General features: G+C 34.4%; 1 protein-coding gene across 5 annotated transcripts in view; it reads left to right on the top strand.

The window, feature by feature from the left end:
* Positions 1 to 9: 9 nt before the first annotated feature.
* WDPCP (WD repeat containing planar cell polarity effector) overlaps positions 10 to 19,574 on the top strand; it is a 363,046-nt gene continuing 343,481 nt past the window's right edge. Inside the window, exons 1-3 of one of the 5 annotated variants that reach the window (XM_031950551.1) lie at positions 321 to 612; positions 1,222 to 1,393; positions 2,849 to 2,939. The gene's annotated coding sequence lies outside the window, so the exon portion shown is untranslated. Of the gene's footprint in view, positions 101 to 320; positions 613 to 1,221; positions 2,940 to 19,574 lie in introns of those variants that run through there. The other 4 variants (XM_031950549.1, XM_031950552.1, XM_023494917.2 and 1 more) reach the window with 4 other exon arrangements.

Here is a 19,574-nt window from a genome sequence, read left to right as displayed (position 1 = left end):
TGGGTTTCCTTGATTGGAGGGAGCCAACAAGCGGATGGATTGAGTCGGAGGATTTAGAGGACGCCTTGATGGCACTCAGCAATTGGCGGGAAGAAGGGAGGTGGGTAAAAAAGGGAGGGAGTGACAGCCCCTTTGGCGACGCGGTGTCCTGCGAATCGTTTAGGACACTTTCTTCTCTGGAGGTTATGTGTGGGCTTCCGCTGCGCCAAGCACACTCAACCCGGAAACTCATCTTTTGGTGCCGAGCGGTCAAACATTGGAGTGGGCGGACAGCTACAGGAGGGTTGGGGGGAGGGGAGGTAGGGTCGGGCTTGTCTGGTTGCTAAGCGACGGGGCGGCGGGAGAGCTTGTTGGATTCTAGGTACCAGCGGGAAGCGGTGGCTACGTCATTCTCCCCTGCGCCCTTTCCGGCTCTGTGATTGGAAGAAACTCTAAAAGCCCTTCGTCTTGGGAGCCTCTTCCCTGCTGGAAGCAAGGGGGGACGTAGGGGAGGGTGCAGCCCCCTGTAACTGATTAGTGTCGAGGAGGAGGGGAGGAAGTGTGCGGGATCTGGTTTTCTGAGGCAAGTCCAGGGAAACAGGGCCCCAGCACCTCCCTCAACTCCGGGGACAGGTAAGCAAGTGCGAGGACCCTCCTCGTGGGCTGCCTCTGATTCTTTATCCTCCCCTTTTCTGTCTGGTTGGTCTTGGCCCAGCCAAGAGATTTCTAGCTCCCAGATGGCAAAGGAGCCCTTGGCGACATTAATAAATGCTGTTTGACTTAACTGACTGATCTTGCTGCTTCCCCAGAGCCCTGCGCAACCCCATTTCTCAGCCCAACTGAGCGTGAAGAGGTGTCAGCTTGCCCTTCCCGGAGATTGTGTCAAAATAGAGGGAATTTAGAAATTCGATCTAGACCTAGAAGTTATCCCTACAACTTTCCCACCTCACGTGTGTCTCAGCCCTCTCTAACTTCAACCATTAACTTTAACATCCTCGTCAGTCTAGTTCTTAGGATCAGCACTACGACTCTAGGCTTCCCCACAATGAATTTGCCCATTCTAGGTACCCTCGGCCTCTTCTCATAGAGAAGGGAAGGGTTTTCTTGACTACTTTAAAAATTCTCCCCTGCAAAAAATAATCAAGTGAGACGTCTTCTTGAGACGAGAATGAGAGGAAACAGTAAAAGTTTGAGTTAGTTGAGATTAGTTTTAGTTAACTAATACCTTAAAATTTCATTTAGAAGTGATGCTGTCCAAAAGGATATCTGCACTATATGAACATCTTTCATGAGGATCCTTGGAGAAGGAAATGTTAGCAGCTATGTGGCAAAACTGAACAAAAATGCTCACGTTATCTAAAACATTTGTAAACTTTTGATTTTCCAATTTCAACTGGAAAAGAAACTAAAAGCGGTAACTACTGATTTCTTCTCCTTTAATACTGTTATTTGTATTGTATGAAAACGAAAAGTGCTTATTTTCTCACCTGCTAATGAAACGACTGATTTTATTGTAGTGGGAAATATTGGAAGTGACATTTAAACAGAGGATTTAAGCTCAATTTAAATTTATAAATATCTATACATTTTCTTAGCTCTCAAAATGTTTGCTTGATGTGATGTTTAGCGTTCTTTCTTTATATAATTTACAATTTTATTTTTATGGTATTTTCCTTACTACTAGCTAAATTATTTGGTGAACTTTTAGTTGATACACATTTCTACGTTATATTTCTTGCATGCATATTACATTAATATGTAAAGTTAAAAAGGTAATAGAAAATAATCAATTAAATCTCTCAGAGACTTGTGAAGTTGTTTTAGTGGTTTAAAAAAATCTTATTAGTTAACTTGATAAGACTCAAAAACTCCTTTTCATGTGATTTTGATTCTCCCTTCTCATTTACCCATTTTATATCTCTCACTTATGTCATCTCTCTTATTCTCCTGCAGCCCTTCTTAGGGATCATTTTCTGTTTGTTTCTCACATAAGAACTTGTTATGTGTATATTACCCATTCTCCTTTTTCTTCTACTTTCCCTTTCTCCATCAAATGAGCAGTGCCTTCTACTATGCTTTTATTGTTATCAGGCAATCTTTATACAATTTCTTAATTAATTTACTATACCATAAGCCACTCCCTCTCTCTCTCTCTCTCTGTCTCTCTGAAAATTTGAGGCCATTCACAGAGATCTCTCTTTACATTACCCATATGCCTTTTGCCACAATCTCCTCCATCCCTGTTTCACATGGAGGAGTTCTCTTAGCCAATGTAAACCCCATTATATACTCATGCATAGATGATCCCATTCCATTTTGTTTTCATCAGCAGATTGCTCCTTCTGTTATCCCAATTCTTAGGTATCTTCAGTCTCTCCCAGTCTAGTGACTGCTTCCTTTGCTTACTGATATGCTTATGTCTTCAAATCTTCAAAAATCCACTTGATCTATCTATCATCACTAACTTATCCCTTAGTTGTACTTCCTTTTGTGAGTAAATTCTTTGAGAACACCGTGTGTAACAGTTGTCTCTATTTCTATTCCTCTCTTTAATGCTCTATAAATCTGGTTTCCAGCCTTTTTCATTCAATTGAAACTATTCCCTCAAAAGTTACTAAAGATCTCTAATTGCTAACTTTAAAGGCTTTTAAAAATACTCATCATTTTTGACCACTCTCTAGTCTTTGACATTTGATCACTATCTTATATCTAGGTTTTCAAAATATTGCTTTATCTTGCTTTTTTCCTACTTATCTGACTGCTTCTTTTCAGTTTCCTTTGCTGGATCTTCATCCAGGTTATGATCACCAACAATCAGTGTCCCACAGGGCTCTGCCCTTGACTCATTTTATTTTTCTCTCTATTCTAGGGGCAAGAGACTTTTTTTTCTGCCAAGGGCTATTTGGATCCTTATACCATCATTTGCAGGTCATACAAAATCATTAACTAATAGAACTCAAGTAAGTGGGAGGTTGTTGTACCTGAATTTCAGCTTATCGTCATCTGTGATTGCTTTAGAAAATGATTTCAAAAGTCTTATGCATCCCACAAACCAAACATTGCCCATCTCTGTTCTATACTGTAACTTGTCAAAAACACCCACAAGTATGGTTTTAAGTATTATTCCTATGTTAATGTTTCTTATATCTATTGATTCAGCTCTCATCTTTTTTCTAACCTCCAGACTTAAATATAGTTTCTTATTAAACATGGAGAGCTAGATATCCAATTAAATTCAATATATCCAAAACTGAACTTATTTTTCTCCCCCCTTTTCAAATTTCCATGTTTTTGTTGAAACCATCCCCTTCTTTTTTCAATCACTCAAGCTTACAACCTCAGATATCCTTGATTCTTCACTCAACTCTTCCCCCTCCCATATCCAATCTGTTGCCAAGTCCTGTCAGCTTTATTTTAGCAACATCTTTTGAATACATCCCCATCTCTCCTTTGACACAAGTGCAGATCTTTATCCCCTCACCTGGTGATGAAGAACCTGCCTCTAGTCTCCTTATTCTAGCTCATCTCTAGCTCATTGATCAGAGCCCTTAAAAGTTTGTTTTTCTTCACAATGGCACAGCAAAAAAAAAAAAAAAAAAAAAAAAAAAAAAAAAAAAAAAAAGAAATGCAAAAAAAAAAATAAAAAAAAAAAAAAAAAAAAAAAAAAAAAAAAAAAAAAAAAAAAAAAAAAAAAAAAAAAAAAAAGGAATTAAATTTATCAATTAGATCACCAGAGACCTTGGGGAGAACAGTTTCACTTAAAAGTTAGGAGTGTTAATGGTGGTATGGAAGGCAGATTCCAGACAGTTATGGAGAATAGTAGTGGAAGCATCAAAAGTTATTGATTCTTTATTTTTAAATTAATGCCCTTTTGTTTATATTCCTGTTACTTCCCAGTGACTCCCTCCTCCACTCCAAATATAATCTTCCTTTGAAATAAATGAAGACAGTCAAACAAATTAAATCTACAAATTACATGTCTGAAAAAATATATGTATATATATATATATATGCCTGTAGTGTACCCCCTCTCTACAGAGCAATAGAAAGCATGATCGACCATCAATCCTCTGAATTTACATGTTTTCTATGAAGTATATGAGAAAAATGGGAAGGAAGATGGATCTAGTAGAAGATTCAAGGGAAGTCTCTTTTCTTCTTTTTTTTTAAATGAATCGGGAGACATGAGAATGGGTGTAAGCAAATAGGAAGGATCAGATAGAAAGAAAGTAATTTAGGATACTTGAGAGAGGAGATGAATTCTAGAGTAAGATTCAAAAAGGGAAGGGAAAGAATTTGTAGTTAGAGGGGTTATCTTCAATAAGAAATAGGGATACTTGGTCTTTGACCAAAAGGGAAGGAAAAGGGAGTAAGGGATAATACTGTGAAATTTAAGGACTGTGGCTGATGTATGTTACTTCAAATGGCCTCAATATCAGTGACATAGAAGTTAAATAATTTGTTGTAAGTGGAGGGATTGAGAGTTTATGTGGGTCAACTGGGGAAAAAAGATTTTGAATAGTCATGGAAAATAAGAGCAAAAATCAAAGATTCCCCAGTTGGGAGGGATCCATCATCTAATCTGACTCATACCAAACAAGCGTCTCCTGTCCAGCACATTGACAAATTTTTTTTTACATTTTCATTAAAATGTTCCACAAAAGGTAATCCTCTGTCTCCTGAAGGAGCCCATTATGTTCTTCTGTCCTTGGCATCTACTTTTGTCCTTTACAGTCAAACAGAAAAGTTTTAATTTTTATTTTGCATGACATTTCTTCAGATATTTAAAGGCAGCTATTTATTAGCCCCCAAGACATTTTCTCTACGTAAACATCTTTATTTCTTTACCTGATTCCCAATTTTCCCCATCATGCTAGACATCTAGATAGAATAAAAGGATTGTTGAGCAGCATTAAGGGCCCAATTGATTTTGTGAATGTGAAGCTATCTTACATGGGCCTTCCTTAAGCCAGTCCTTTGTTCATTTACTTAATTTACATTCCACATTAGGATGAAATGAAAGACACAGATTATTTAGCAATTAGCAGAAGTAAGTAATTTTGGCCATTTCATAGAAAGGATATTCAATAAAACTATCATTGCAGCACCTACTTTGGGTAGACCCAGGTCTTATTCACCTTCAAAAGGTAATTTGGCTGGTTAGGAGGACAGAATGGGGTAACCCACTTGGCCTTAGGATATCTGCTCAGTCTGAAGGACATTATTCTATATGGGTATTTCTATGCCTTTAAGCAACCAGGAAACCATGTAATACATGCAGAGACTACCAGGAAGATATAAGAGAAGCATAGTTTGAAGCTTAGCTAATGAATCAATTAAATCCAGAGGATATCTTTGTCTTACCTGCCAGGCAAAGTTAGCCCAATCCATGTAGAAGAAAGGGAGAACCCTGAGAGTTAGTGGTCCTGTCATAGAAACCTTTAAAGCTCCTAATGTGGAGTCATTCAACAAATACCCTAATCTCTGAAGAATCATTATTGACTCCCAAAGTAATGAAGAGACACACTAAATATTTATCTTGGATGTACTTCTTGTACTTATGTCATTAGCACTTTCTTGAATTGATATCTATATTAATAAATACTAAAAAATAGTATATTGATACTATATTACTAAAAATTCTGAAGAAGTGGTGTAAAAATTATCAAAAAAATTTATTGGAAAGGGCAGTGAGCACTATTCATGTATTGGGGCAGCCCCAAGTGCTGCATTGCTATCTGTGAGATTTTTTAAACCTAGAGGATGGTCTAAGCATATTGCATAGATTTTCTCTTTTCCCTTCCAAATTAAACATGGGCATTTATTTAGGGGAGGGGTGTTGTACCTTTCAGGCCTCCTCCATATGAGAGGGACAACCCAGCAGAATGAGGCAAGGGTTTATATAGAAAAGGAAAAGTTTAAAAAAAAAATAAAAAAGGAGAATTGGGCAGAGTAGAAAAATAGAATATTAGGAGATTTTGATTGGACAATCTCAGATAAGGTATGCATGGAAAAAAATTAAAGGCCTTTTTGTTCTAATGAGGTAAAAGGTAAAGGGATTTTTTGTTCTAATAAAATCCATGAGAGAGAGAAAGTGACAGGATTATTGGCATTGGGACAACTACTAAGAGTCCATTATTTCCTACTTAAAAAACTGGGACCCAAATTAATTTGGGGCTAGGAATGAAGGTCTCCTTTTCCATAACTGCTTCAACCTGATAAAGGACAGAAAGGCTCTGCCTGTCCCAGTCATGACAGGGGAGAGCAGAACCCAGTTAGGGATGCTTCTTCCACAGGCTGAGGTATGGTTGATATGCTTTCTGTAAAGCCATTTGGAATCTGATTAAGGCTAGTCTGGAAGACATAAATCTTATTAAAATGAAATAAAGTTACCAAAAGCAGAATAACAATTAGTAAAGATGACAGGATAGAAGATCCCCAGGAGCTTGTCCCCAACTTTTTGACAGTAGCTGCTGATGAAGATCAAGCATCAACCTTTTCTAGGAATCGGTCAGCCTGTAGTTCAACTTGATGTGCAGACCTTCTTTAGAGGGAAGAAAGTAGTCCAAAGCAATGCATTTATCTAGAACTACAATGGCCAAGGAGTGAAGGGACATTTGGAGGTCTTTGATGGACTAATTGTTTGGGGGAATTCCTCAAAGTCTTGGGTAAGAATAGTGATAACACCATTAAGTTCCCAATAACCAAAATTGGGAACAAGGAAGGTTGCCACTCTTCCCCAAGAACTGTCAAAAAAGTTGTATTTCCCATCGTACTTGTGAGGGACAGACACGTTATAGATAGGATACTGGATTGGGGTAGATTGATTAATAAGGACTGCTCAGTGAGCATTTAAAAAGTTGCCTGACATAAGGAACCATGAGCCATAGGACAGAAGAGTACATTTAATGGAATAGTTATAAATTCAAGAAAATGCTAATGACATAAGTGCAAGAAGTACATCCAAGATAGGTGGAATTAAAAGAGAAATGTTGGGGTTACAACAACAATAAACTTAGAAATATACTCTTAAATGAATACTTCTGTTTTCAAATGTATTATTCATTTTATAATAATGCACTCTTGAAGAAAGGAATAATAGTAATCCTATATGTTAAAACATCTTATCTTTTTTTCTTATTAAGCTCAAACACTAGATGAACATTAAGATGTGATACTCAGACAAAGAACAGAAAGATCATAAGTATAGTAGACCAATCAAAATTTAATTATTTGGGAAGATCCCTTGATTAATCGATAGGGAAAAGAGTAAACAAATTAGTTAAAGACTCCTTTAAAGAGAAAATTCGATTGTATTTAGAATGAAGGGAATCTTAGAGATCAAGTCCAAGCTTCTTCCTTTACAGATGAGGGAACTGAGGCCCAGACAACTTTTCCAGGACATACAGAAAAGAAGTGATAAAGAGAATATTTTAGCCTTGGTCTGACTCCAAAGCCCATGTTTCTTTAGATTGAAACATATTTTCTCAAATGTAGAGGCTACTAGCCCCTTCAAATATTAGATATTTAAAAAAATAAACAGGTACTTTAGCAAAGGGGAACAATCGACTTTAGATTTCCCCTTAAAGAAGAAATAACCCTAGACACTGGCAAAGATTCTTTTGATGGTAGAAACAAATGGTAACTTACTAGTCAGTTCCTTACCTTGGACCTCTTTATCATATATGTAAATTTGCATTTCCAACAAATAATGTATCATTCTCTTTAACTCATTTCAGCAAATATCAAGCATCTACTATAGGCTGGGACTTATTGCAGAAACAAAAATAAATCATTTATTTGTAAAAAAATTTACAAAAATTTACATTTTGCTTGGTATACTCCAGGAACAGAGAAGTAAATGCAAGGGAATTTGAGGTGGGAAGGAAGCATTCAGGGTAGCAAGGAAGACTGAGCTTGGTACTGAACTCTTTGAGAAAGGAGGGAAAGTGGTCTGGATCCTGGTAGATTATAACAACAGGGATCTGGCCAAAGATAGTGAGCTTCAAATGAAGAGTGTTAAGTGATGGCAATGAGGAGCAAGATATACACCTACTTTCCTGAAACAGGATAATTAGAGAGTATAAGAAAAAAGCATATTCTCTACTGGTTTTAGAGAGAATAAGAGTTTCATGAGTATCAGAAGAATATGAAAGGAAAGATTCTGGCATAAAGGGGAGTTCATTAATAATAGAATGGCGTTTCTAGACAGCACAACTGAAGGGTAGGACAGGGGAGAATAGGCATTGGAGAGTGAAGTATATAGGCCTTTAAAATAGCAGGAAGTAGAAACATGTTTTTGTCTTGCCTTTGAATCACAGGGCATGGGGAGGATGGGGTAAAGATTTATCAGCCATAGGGAAAAGTAAATATTATTTATTTGCACCTCTCATCCTCTACAGTCCTTTGTTGGCAGAATCTGGTGTCTGTGCTGGGTCAGCAGAGTCAGTTTGTTTTCTTTTTAAACACCAGATTGCTGGGGATATCAGCAGTAAGGGAGGTCAGTATAGACACTTGAGTCAATAAGTAATGTAGTCCTCAAGTTCCTGACAAAACTCATGCTCAATTCTAGTCCCTTTGCCTTTTCTCAAGATGTCTGGGAAATAGTAATGTTCGGTCACTGTTACTTATTTCAGTGGATTTCACCTTGTTCAAGTGGATGTCATTTTGTAATGTAATTTATAATCTAACATGAAAATACAATTATAATGAAGTCAATCTAAAGCACAGTTGTTTCTGAGCATGCTGCTCAATTTTTAACTAAATAAAACTTCCCTAAAAATCTGTATAGAAAAGTTTTAATTTAAAAAAATACAGTATATGGTTTAATTATATGAAGAATTGGATTTTTATGTTACATGAAGAATTTTAAATTTAATTATACTGTACTTTAAGAAAATACACATGAATGTTTTCCTCCAGAAGCATACTACTTAAAAAAAAAAAAGGTTGCTGAATGAATTAAAGGCAGCCTTAATAATATACTGTAATGTCCTATAATCCTTCCAGCTTTAAAATGCCCAGAGTGTCATTAACTAACATTCTGCTCCAGTTATTTGAAACTTAATGCTTCTTTAATATTCTCTGTTGGAAATTGTTAGAATGGCATGTCAAATATTTCCTGCAATTTGAGTTAAAGATGACCTAATAGTGCTGAGCCAGGCAGAATTTTTGAAGTATATCTCCAAAGATGTCATAATGATTTAATGTCTTGTTGATTTTTGCTTAAACAAAAATTAATTCTTGCATGAATTCAAGTATCACCTAGGGATTCAAACTCTATAGTGAAATTGCAATGAAATATTTTATTTTACATTCCATTAGCCCTTGCTTCAAGTAGAATTATTGGTATGGCCAGCCACCTACCTATATAATATATACAGGCCCACTTACACATACATATTACTTGAGAAGGACAACATAAATCCATATGAATATCTTATCTAGTATAATGATTACTATTTCCCATTGTCAGGAGAGATTAGGATCTGCCCTATCATAATGATACAACATAGATAACTTTTGATTATCAGACACAATAAAGGGGTAGGGACAGGAGAGAAATATGGGAAAAATGGGAAATAGCTGACATGAATCTGTCAAGATTAGGCATGATATTGAAGTAGATTTAACCTAGAGTGCAGGGACAGAACTAGGACTCAACAAGGGGTAAATGGGAACAGGAATTCCTGTGGACAGAGCGTAGGGACAACTGAGTCAAGGGTTATGAGGATTGAAAAGAAAATAGTTTTAATCTGAGGCCAAAAAGTAAAGAGTACCCCTGAAATACATAGAAAACAGAATTCTGTTTCTTTGAAGACAGGGAATTAAGAGAGAATTTCACTTGGGTGTAGGGATGGATGTTGAACCAGAAGATATACTATTTTCCCCTTTCCTATCTCTTCTGTCATGCCATTCCCCCAAAGGGAAAGAAATAAGCATTTATTAAGCTCCTATTATGTGCTAGATGCTAATTATTTTTACTAATGTTTTTTCTAATATACAACAGTTTATTATTATTAACATTAACTAATTTCTAATATCTCATTTGATCCTCCCAACTCTGGGAGGTAAGTTCTATTATTACTGCACTACCTCTAGCTCCCATTTCCCTTTTTATAGTTGAGGAAATTTAGATATGCAGAAGTTAAGTGATTGTAAGAATTTGAGGTTGAATTTGAACTCAGGCCTTCCAGACTCCAGACCTAGTGTTAAATCCATTGTCCCACCTCCCTACCTGCTTCAGAGCTGGGAGTATATGTTGTTGGGATTGGGAGAGAGACACAGTTTCCTTTTTTTTTTTTTTTTTTTTTTTAAATACCCAGGCCAGTGATAGAAAATTGCCTAAGAAAAGTGGTAGTGGGAACTTAGTCAGAGAAGCCTTCATTTTAGGGATAGCCCATTTTATTATGAGTCTTTAGGAAGAATTGGAATAATTTAAGTAAAAAAGCATTTATTAAGCACCTATTATAGAATGGACACTGTGCTAAACTCCAAGAATACAAAGAAAGACAATATAAAACAAAACAAAAAACCCAGTGATTTTCCTCAAGGAGCTTACTTAATAGTGGAGACAACATATAAACAATTATGTAAAAACCAAGAAATATACTAAATAAGTTGGAGATAATGTCGAAAGAAAGGTACCAAATGAAGGAGGACTGGGAGAGATTTATTTCAGAAGCATGGTATAGTAAATACTGCAGATCTTGTTGTCATTTTAACAAGGGTAAACTTAATTGACTAAGGTCATATCTAAATTAGATCACAGCAGGAACTTAAATTAGAATTTTTGAGTTCAAATCTAGTGTTTTTGATATATCTCACTTTTTATACTTTGCTCATAATAGTGCCCTGAAATCAAATATGTACAGGCAAAGAAATGAATGTCACCAAAATTCTCAAATCTATCTTCAATACTTTTACAATTATCATTTACTGGATTGAACTCATCCTGAGATATATGAAAACAGCATTCCACAAAAGAAAAGAGTATCCCTTGCTGTATAATTCACCTTACCTCGATTGGTTATGTAAACTGTTCACTAGAGAATTGTATTTTTCATTTCCCTTGCACAGTATAACATGACTAAATGTTTATGTTCATTAGATAGCATGGGTTATATCTGTTCCATCAAACTAAAGAACATTTACATGTACATATCTAAAATAAATGGAAAACTAAATCTCTCAAACATCTAACATGGAATATAAAGGAAAAAATGTATAGGTTTAGAGAAAGGATGAAGGTTCAGTATTATTCCTGTGAGATAAATTTAACTAAATAAAACTTCCCTAAAAATCTGTATAGAAAAGTTTTAATTTTAAAAAATACAGTATATGGTTTTTTAGGTAACAAGAGGTGTGATTTTTCTCATCTTAAATGTTCTCCAAACAAAAACTTTCTGATCACAACTTGTCCATTTATTTTGTTTGTTTGTTTGTTTTTTGAGAGACAATTAGGATTAAGTGACTTGACTAGTGTCATACAGCTAGGAAGTATTATGTGTTTGAAGTCGGATTTGAACTCACATCCTCCTGACTCCAGGGCCAGTGCTCAATCCAAATATGTTTTAAATACAAAAGAGAAAGTCTGCTTAGAGAAAATGGACCATAGAAAAAAAGCAGCGGGGACTTGAAGAGATAGGAGACTAGCTCAAATGTTTGAAATAAAATATCTGCCACAAAAATCTCATTGAATTAAATGTCAGGGAAAGCACTGGCTACAAGTATTTCTCTTTTTTGTCTAGCTTGTACAAAGGATGTAACACTATCTAGAGGACTTTTGTAGAACTGATGTAATGACTTTGTAATTAGCCAATAAAAAATGCATGAATAGGATTATTTGACCCACAAGTTAACCACAAAAACCTTTTAGTATTAAGCTGAAGAAGAAATTATTAAAATCTCCTTCAGGTATTTTCATATGAAATCATTCAAAAATACAAATTACAAACTTGATGATGTTAAAATATCTAATTTCCTTACTGGCAGTTAAAATTTAAAAAATAAGATGTGACTAGAAAAAGTAAGAGAATAATTAGAGATTAAAGCCACAATATTAATGAGAAGGATGGCCACTTTAATATCCTCACATAACTGAGCTATATTGTATAATATAATATATCCATTAACATGGTTCACTGAACGGTGAACTTATTTGGGTAAGGTAAAATCAAGTCAAGATAACTCCCTCTAACTCTCTTTCCACCTACCTGAAAGAAAACAAACTTTTTTAGAAAGCAGAATGTTATTTTGAAGTAATATAAATATTACAATCTTATTTAATATTTTGCCCAAATTCTGGTAAAGGAATATTTGAAAATATAAATAATTGAAGAGTATACATTCTCTCCTAATCAGAGAGGCATATCTTATTTTAAAATTCTACAAAGTGGGGAAGAAAGAAAGGCAATTCAGCAAAATTAACATCATTCAAATTTAATAATGTATGCTATACATCCACAGTTCCCCCCACTTTCCTAAAGAACAGTGATGCATTCTCATGCTTCTTTCTGACTGAGATAGGTCATTATATTCAACTTAAATGTTTTTATTTTCCTTCCATTTAAGTTATTTGCCATGTCACTATTTTCTTTCTAATTCTTCATTTTACACTTTTTTGTTTCCTTGCTTTTATGATTTTCTCTTCTACACCTATCTCCTTTCTCTATCATCTCAAGGGAGAGACAGGACCCCAGCATGTGCCACTTTGGTTAAACTGTCACCTCTCTGTAAACCCCGGTGAATACAGTTGGAGCTCCTGTGCCAAAAAGACCTAGTAATAGTAGCATCCTCCTCTCCTTACTAGGCAGCCAATCCTACTTCCAACCAATCCTTTTATTAAACCCCTATCTACCCCACAGTTATGATCTAGGGGAAAAAAAAACCTCTGTGGAGAGGGAGCCCAGCATCTCCAATATCACTAAGCCTACCATCACCCTAAATATCAAAAGCAACCAATTATCAGTCAATGGTTAGGTAAGCTTGTGAACTTCTAAAATAGAAGTTGCCTTACAATCCTTGTACAGGGAGGCAACACTTATGGAGACTTGGCCCTGGTGGTTTACAGTAGCTGATTTCTCAATAGCCACAGATATTGACGACTCAAAAAAGAGAGTTCTCATCCTCTATGTCTTGGACATTGTAAAATGACTCAAAATCCGAATTTTTTTTTTATTATTATACTTGCTTTACCATTACATTCTAAGAACTAGTGGCCTTTTCAGTATATGTAGTTGAAACCTCCTGTGTGTGTTATCTCCCCTTTATTAGGCAGAATGTGAGCTCTGTGAGAGGAGGAACTACTGAATTGAAAATTTATAAATTTATGGAAAGGAGATAGTAGACCTGGTTCTTTGGGTACTATCCAGGAAAGACCATAGCTGGTTGTGGGAAACAGATCAGCAGTCATATTTTAGTAAGCATAGAAGCTGTGGGGGCAAGTAGCACAGAAAATAGAAATAGTGAAAGGTGTACAGAGTCAGATGGCATGAGTTCAGGTGATGCTATAGTGAAGGAAAGCAGGCAGAAATGTGGAAAACAATGAGAATGAAGAAGAGAGGCAAAGTATCATGGAACTGTGAATTCAAGTTGGGAGCATTTAGCTCCAGAGGAGATGGAAGCTGACTGGGGGGGAGGGGCAGGAGTTGGAGGTCTCAATTCAAAAGGGTTTTCAGAGGAACAGACTCTTATTTGCACTACCTTGGGGGTTAGTTAATTAACATATCCAAATCATCTGGTAAAACTTGAAAGTTAACATGTCTACATGTTAACTCAAAATTATCAGCAACTTTTGGTAGTCTGCTGTTACTGCAGCTATCTGGATCTTGTCTGAGACTTATATATCACACTGACAACAGCAACCAGATGGCTTCTACTGATTTGGCGCTTACTACCAGGATATGAACTTTGGTTACTATATGATATCATTGATAAGTTACCCTTTGATCTTTGGGATGGTTTGTACTGACTTATAGGTTCCCCTTTGCAACTGTATTTCTTCTATTGTCCTTTTATACTGGCTACTTAAAAACATACTGCACTGACTAGAAGAAGTGGTGATGTCAGGGGAACCAGAACAAGATACAATTTTAATATACTTTGCTGTTTATAGTTTCTTTGTTTAAGACAGTTCTTTGCATGAAGCAATCACTTTTTAATAAAAGCTTTTTATTTTATTTTTTCCAAATACTATAAGCATTTAGTTTATTTCCCATTCACCAGTCCCATTTCCCATTTGAAAAAAAGACAAAACTTGTAACAAACGTGCATAGTCAAACAAAACATTCTCACTGCCAGTTGTCCAAATTTCTCATTCTGCACCCTGAATCTGTCACCCCTTAGGGAGAGATAGCATATTTCATTATTGGACCTCTGAAATCAAGGTTGATATTGATTAGAGGTTTTAAGTCTTTCAAACTTATCTTCACAATGTTGTTGGTTTTACATAAATTGTTCTTTTGCTTAATGCTTACTTCACTCATCAGTTCATACAGATATTCATATGTGAAAACATTCCTTTTCATCATTTCTTAAGACATAATAGTATTCCATTACATGCACATACCATTATTTATTCAGCCCTTGTCCAATTAGTTTCTAGTTTTTCACTATTAAAAAAGGAGATACAATTTTTTTTTTCTACAGATGGTTCTTTTCCTTTTTTCTTTGGTCATTTATTTTAAAAGGTATGCCCTGTTTAATAACTTTTTATACATAGTTTCAAATTATATTTCCAATTTAAATGGGCTTGTCAAGAGTGCATTAATGAGTCTGCTTCCTCCCCTGCCCCTCCCTCCCCCCAGATCACTGAAATTTATCATTTTCTTTTTGGTCAGTTTTGCCAATGTGACAGGTATGAAAGATTCTCGGAGTTGCTTTAATTGCATTTTTCTACTTATTAGTGACCTGAAGGATATGTTCACATGGCTAATTGATATTTTAGATTTCTTCTTTTGAAAATTGTCTGAACAGGAGCATGGCTCTTACTATAAGTTTGAATCTGATCCTTATATATCTTAGAAATGATAGCTTCATGAAAGAAACTTTTAAAGATTTTTTGAATCCTTTGTCCCTAACTACTAGTGCCACACCCCAAATTTCATTGTGTTTATTTTATATCTATGCTGTACATACTTATATGTACAGCATATTGTGTTTCTGAATGTATTGTAAGGTCCAGAAAGGCGCGGGATATTTCATTTTGTTTGTATCCCTAGCACCCAGCACAGTGCTAGAGACCAAGAAGGTATTTGATAAATGTTTGTTGATTGAATAATTAAACAAAACAGCTCTGTCTAATGTGAAATATGAAAACCTGAGAATTATTGACTGTTTTTAATTAAAGAAATTGCATATCTTAATCTCCAGTCTCTAAGTGGTGGGATGAACTGGAAGGATGTTTCATGTACTCAAAATATATTGAAATTTGGCTAAATTCAAGTAAATAGTAAATTCTAAATATGATTAATAAATGCTTGGTGATTGACTCATTCATTCATTGGAATGAAAAGATTTCAAGCAAAAATAAGAAAAATATATATAGGGGTTATAATGCTTCTTTAAATAGCCAACTCCTTAAGTTCATTTAAAATAGGATTCAAGTTAAATAATTTGTTATATCTGAAAACTTTTTAAAATATTGCTGTTATCTAAAGTGAGATATTCCTGTACTGAAAACTGAAATTAATGGAATTAAGATCTCATTAGTATTGGCATTTTCTCTACTCATGAAAATCACAACCCATTCATACCTTATTTATCTATTCAGATTTTTACCTATATTTATCTCTTTAGAATATCTTTACACTCCTTCCAGCTCTTTTTTGCATTTTGTTGGAATCAGTATAGTTTTGTGCCATCTGTTATTCTTCATTTTGCTATTATCACCAATCCCATTATCTCTTCTGATAATAAAATTTTCCAGTCAATCATACATAAAACTTATGTGCCAAAATATTAATTGCAAATAAGAATTAGTCTTACAATGTTTGTTGAATACTTGTTGTATTTGGAACAATGACAGGTAATATTTTTTCCTTTTCTTTCTTCTTACTGACCCACAGGAAAAAAAATCACTCAGGGTCCACATAAATATAAAACAATTTGAATTATGATTCATATTATTATTTAGAAAGAAGTATAAAATAAATTATTTAGAAAGAATTAAAAACTCATTTGAGTTTATTTCCTGTTCCCGTATGTTTTTAATGGATAAAAAACATATTAGGAACAGCAAACAAACTCAAATAAATAAAACAAAAAACATATATGAGACCTCTGACCAAGTAAGAATGATAGAGGCCAAAAAGAGAGGAAACTGCCTTGAGAAATAAGGTATGAAATGGAAGAGTGACAAAGAAAGGGAGAAATACAGATAGATGATCAGGAATAGATTAAAAACCTGTATCTATACATAGTATAATTAGGACAACAGTATGGGGGAAAATTTTGATAAACGAAGCTGTAGTCAAGCTATAACAACTTCCATTCTAAAATGTATTATTAAGGTGATAGTTTGTGCTCACCTAGAAAAGGAAATGACCAGAGAGATCCTACATGCCTTTGTTAAGAACAGATCATGCCAGATAAACCTAACTTCCTTTCTGTATGAGTCTGATAACTTGTTAGATCAGTGGGTGTGCTAATTTAGTTTTTATGAATTTTTGCCAAAACTTTTGACATTGTTTCATACAATTGTAGAAACAAAGGAAAAAGAGGCATAAGTCAACAGTAAAATGAAGTCTATTCAGGACTTTTTTGTTTGATCCACAGAGTATTCATTAATAATTTGATGCCAAAATGGAAGGTCATCTCCAATGCAGTGCCCCAGGAATCTTTGTTTGAACCATTGTTATTTCACATTTTTTTCCTAATGACTTGCATTAAGATTTAAATAGCATGCTTGTCAAATTTTCAAATGTCACAAAGCTGTGAGGAAAAATTAACATACTAGGTGACAGAACTGGGATCCCAAATGATCTTGACAGGCTGAAACATTGAGTAGAATCTAATAAGATAAACATTTTTAGGGATAAATGTAAAGAATTACATTTGGATTTAAAAAAAAATGTTTTACAAATTCACAATTTGGCAGGTGTGACTAGACAGCTTTTCATCTGGAGGAAAAAAAAAACACAACCAAAATCTTGGATTAGTTTTCTTTTAGCTTGATGTAACATAACATGGCAACATATATACATGTGACATATGATACAGCTACATTAAAAAAGGGCATAGTGCCCAGGACTAGGGAGGATGATTGTACCACTATGCTCTCTGCTAGTCAGGACAGAACTGGAGTTTGTTGTATAATTCTAAACTATAATGGATGATTTGTGTTGGACTATTGTTGGACATCAGAATGCAAAACTTTGCAACTTGGGTGGAAGATACAAGGAAACAAATTTAGGTTTGATATAGAGAAGAATTTAATAACAATTTAGAACTATCTCAAGGTAGATTTCCAAAAAAGATAGTGGGTTCCCCCAGTTTTTCAAAAGTTGCTCATCATGTATGTGATAGAAAGAATTCTTATTCTAGTATGGTTTGGACTCAGTGGTTTCTGCAGTTTTGTTTCCCCCCCCCCCCCCCCAGTTCTGCAGTTCTCTTAAAGGTTTGCAGCTTAACATTTCCCTGGAGCCAAACTTAGATCTTTTACAAAATGTGATTTGTAATTTCTTAGGTTGATTGTTGCCTATTTTGAATTATTGCTGTTTAATATCGCTGAAATACAAATAACTACTTGTTTAAAGGACAGTATTCAAGTGATAGATTCCATGTATAATTTTAAGCATTTAAATACATTGACATTTCCCAGTATAGCATATGATTGGGATTAGGACTGTTTCTATTTGCTCTCTGAATGCTCAACAAATATTTGATATTTGTATAAAAATACTATTCATCTTATCTCAACTAAATTTATTTTAATTTTTAGGAGATGCTAAGGATTGTAAAAATTATTTATTTTTAACTGAGTAATTTAATTAGTTTTAAATATTGAAGCACAGCATTTATCTGTAACCTAATTTTTTTGTTCAAGTTTGTATTTTTTCATTGAGTGCTTTTGATTGAGTCCTTATAACAGTTTCTTGTGAATAATGTGTTAAAATTTTTAAAGCAATTTTCTTAAAGTGATCCTGAATTTACAGATGAAGAACTCAAGTTTTCTGACTTGCAGGATTCTACAACTGTTGAGGGCCTGAATTATTATCCCCTATTAACAGATGAAGAACTCAAGTTTCCTGACTTGCAGGGTTGCACAACTGTTGAGGGCCTGAAGTCATTCAATGTCAAGGACTGTGCCAGCCTTGGAAGAGTCAAATCTATGTCTCCTGGGTCCAATTCCACTGTTCTTTCCATTTTAACACACCATTATTCTTTCTTTGAATATATATAAATCTTTTGGACCTATCGGTCTTCTTAATCAGATAGTTGAAATAGGGGAAGTTGAGGGAAAGTTAAGATTTTTTTTGGAATTTGTTACTGGAAGCCCTAAATCTCTTCAATTCCATTTTTTTTTACTTTTATCTCTGATTATAAATCTGAAATTTTTTCCACTTCTCTGTTTCTCTCATGTCAGATACTGAACTTTTAGGCTGAATTTCCATGTGTTATAAAAATATCTTTATTTCAACATACACAGGAATTACACAGGGTAGTTTTAAAATCCTTGTACAACTTTGAACGTAACTTTAAATAATAGATAAGCACGTTGTAAGTGCCAGAGAAACCTGAAGTTTTCAGTTTTGAAATAAAAGTTTGATTTTTTAGAGCTTTATCATAATGACAATCATTTATCAAACCATTTTCAAACTGATTTTCTAACTTCTTTTATGACTTGTTGAAAAAAAACTTTTTTTTTTTTTGGTTTGAATGAACTTTGTATCACAGCAAGTTCTGGCTGGCCAACCCTTTATGAGAAAGAGATAATTCTATTCAAATTGAGGAGTATTTCATGAAGTTTTGGTTTAACCTTGGACAAATATTTAGAAGAAAAAAAAATTTCCCCTTTGGTAAGAATAGGTATAAAAACATGACATATATCTAAAAACTCCTGCTATATAAAATTACTAAACAGTGTTATTACTAGGGAATTTTTAGTAACAGATTTCTTTGCCAAGCTATTGCTGAAAATAAATGTTTGACTGAATTAGAGAACCCACCAAGAGCTTAAAAAAGAACAAGTTAGTATTCAAAAGTCATAACTGGGTAAATATAAACTAAAATTAATTGTAAAAAATTGTAGTTATTTCTGATTACTTTAACAGTATGTTAAAAGGGTAAGACAAATATATACTTATAAAAAAAAGAAAAATAATACAACACATCACATTTTTTTAACATAGAGTTGAAATGCAAAACACTAGTATACCCATTTTATTTTTGAATTCCATATTCAAATGTTCTAATCTCATAAGTTTTTGTTTTTTTTAATTTTGCACTTAACAAAATGCCCAGCATTTTCATATACATAATAGAACATTATAGAATTCTATATGGAATCAAGAATCTTCATGGTTCTTGATTTTCAAAAATTATGTAATCAATTTTACACATTGCTTTTTTTTTTTTTTTTTTTTTTTTGCTGA

This window comes from Sarcophilus harrisii, chromosome 2 (genome assembly GCF_902635505.1).
Source record: "Sarcophilus harrisii chromosome 2, mSarHar1.11, whole genome shotgun sequence".
In the NCBI taxonomy this organism is placed as follows: Eukaryota; Metazoa; Chordata; class Mammalia; order Dasyuromorphia; family Dasyuridae; genus Sarcophilus; species Sarcophilus harrisii.
Note: the sequence above shows the minus strand (reverse complement) of the source record. Positions and strands in the feature narration are given on the sequence as shown.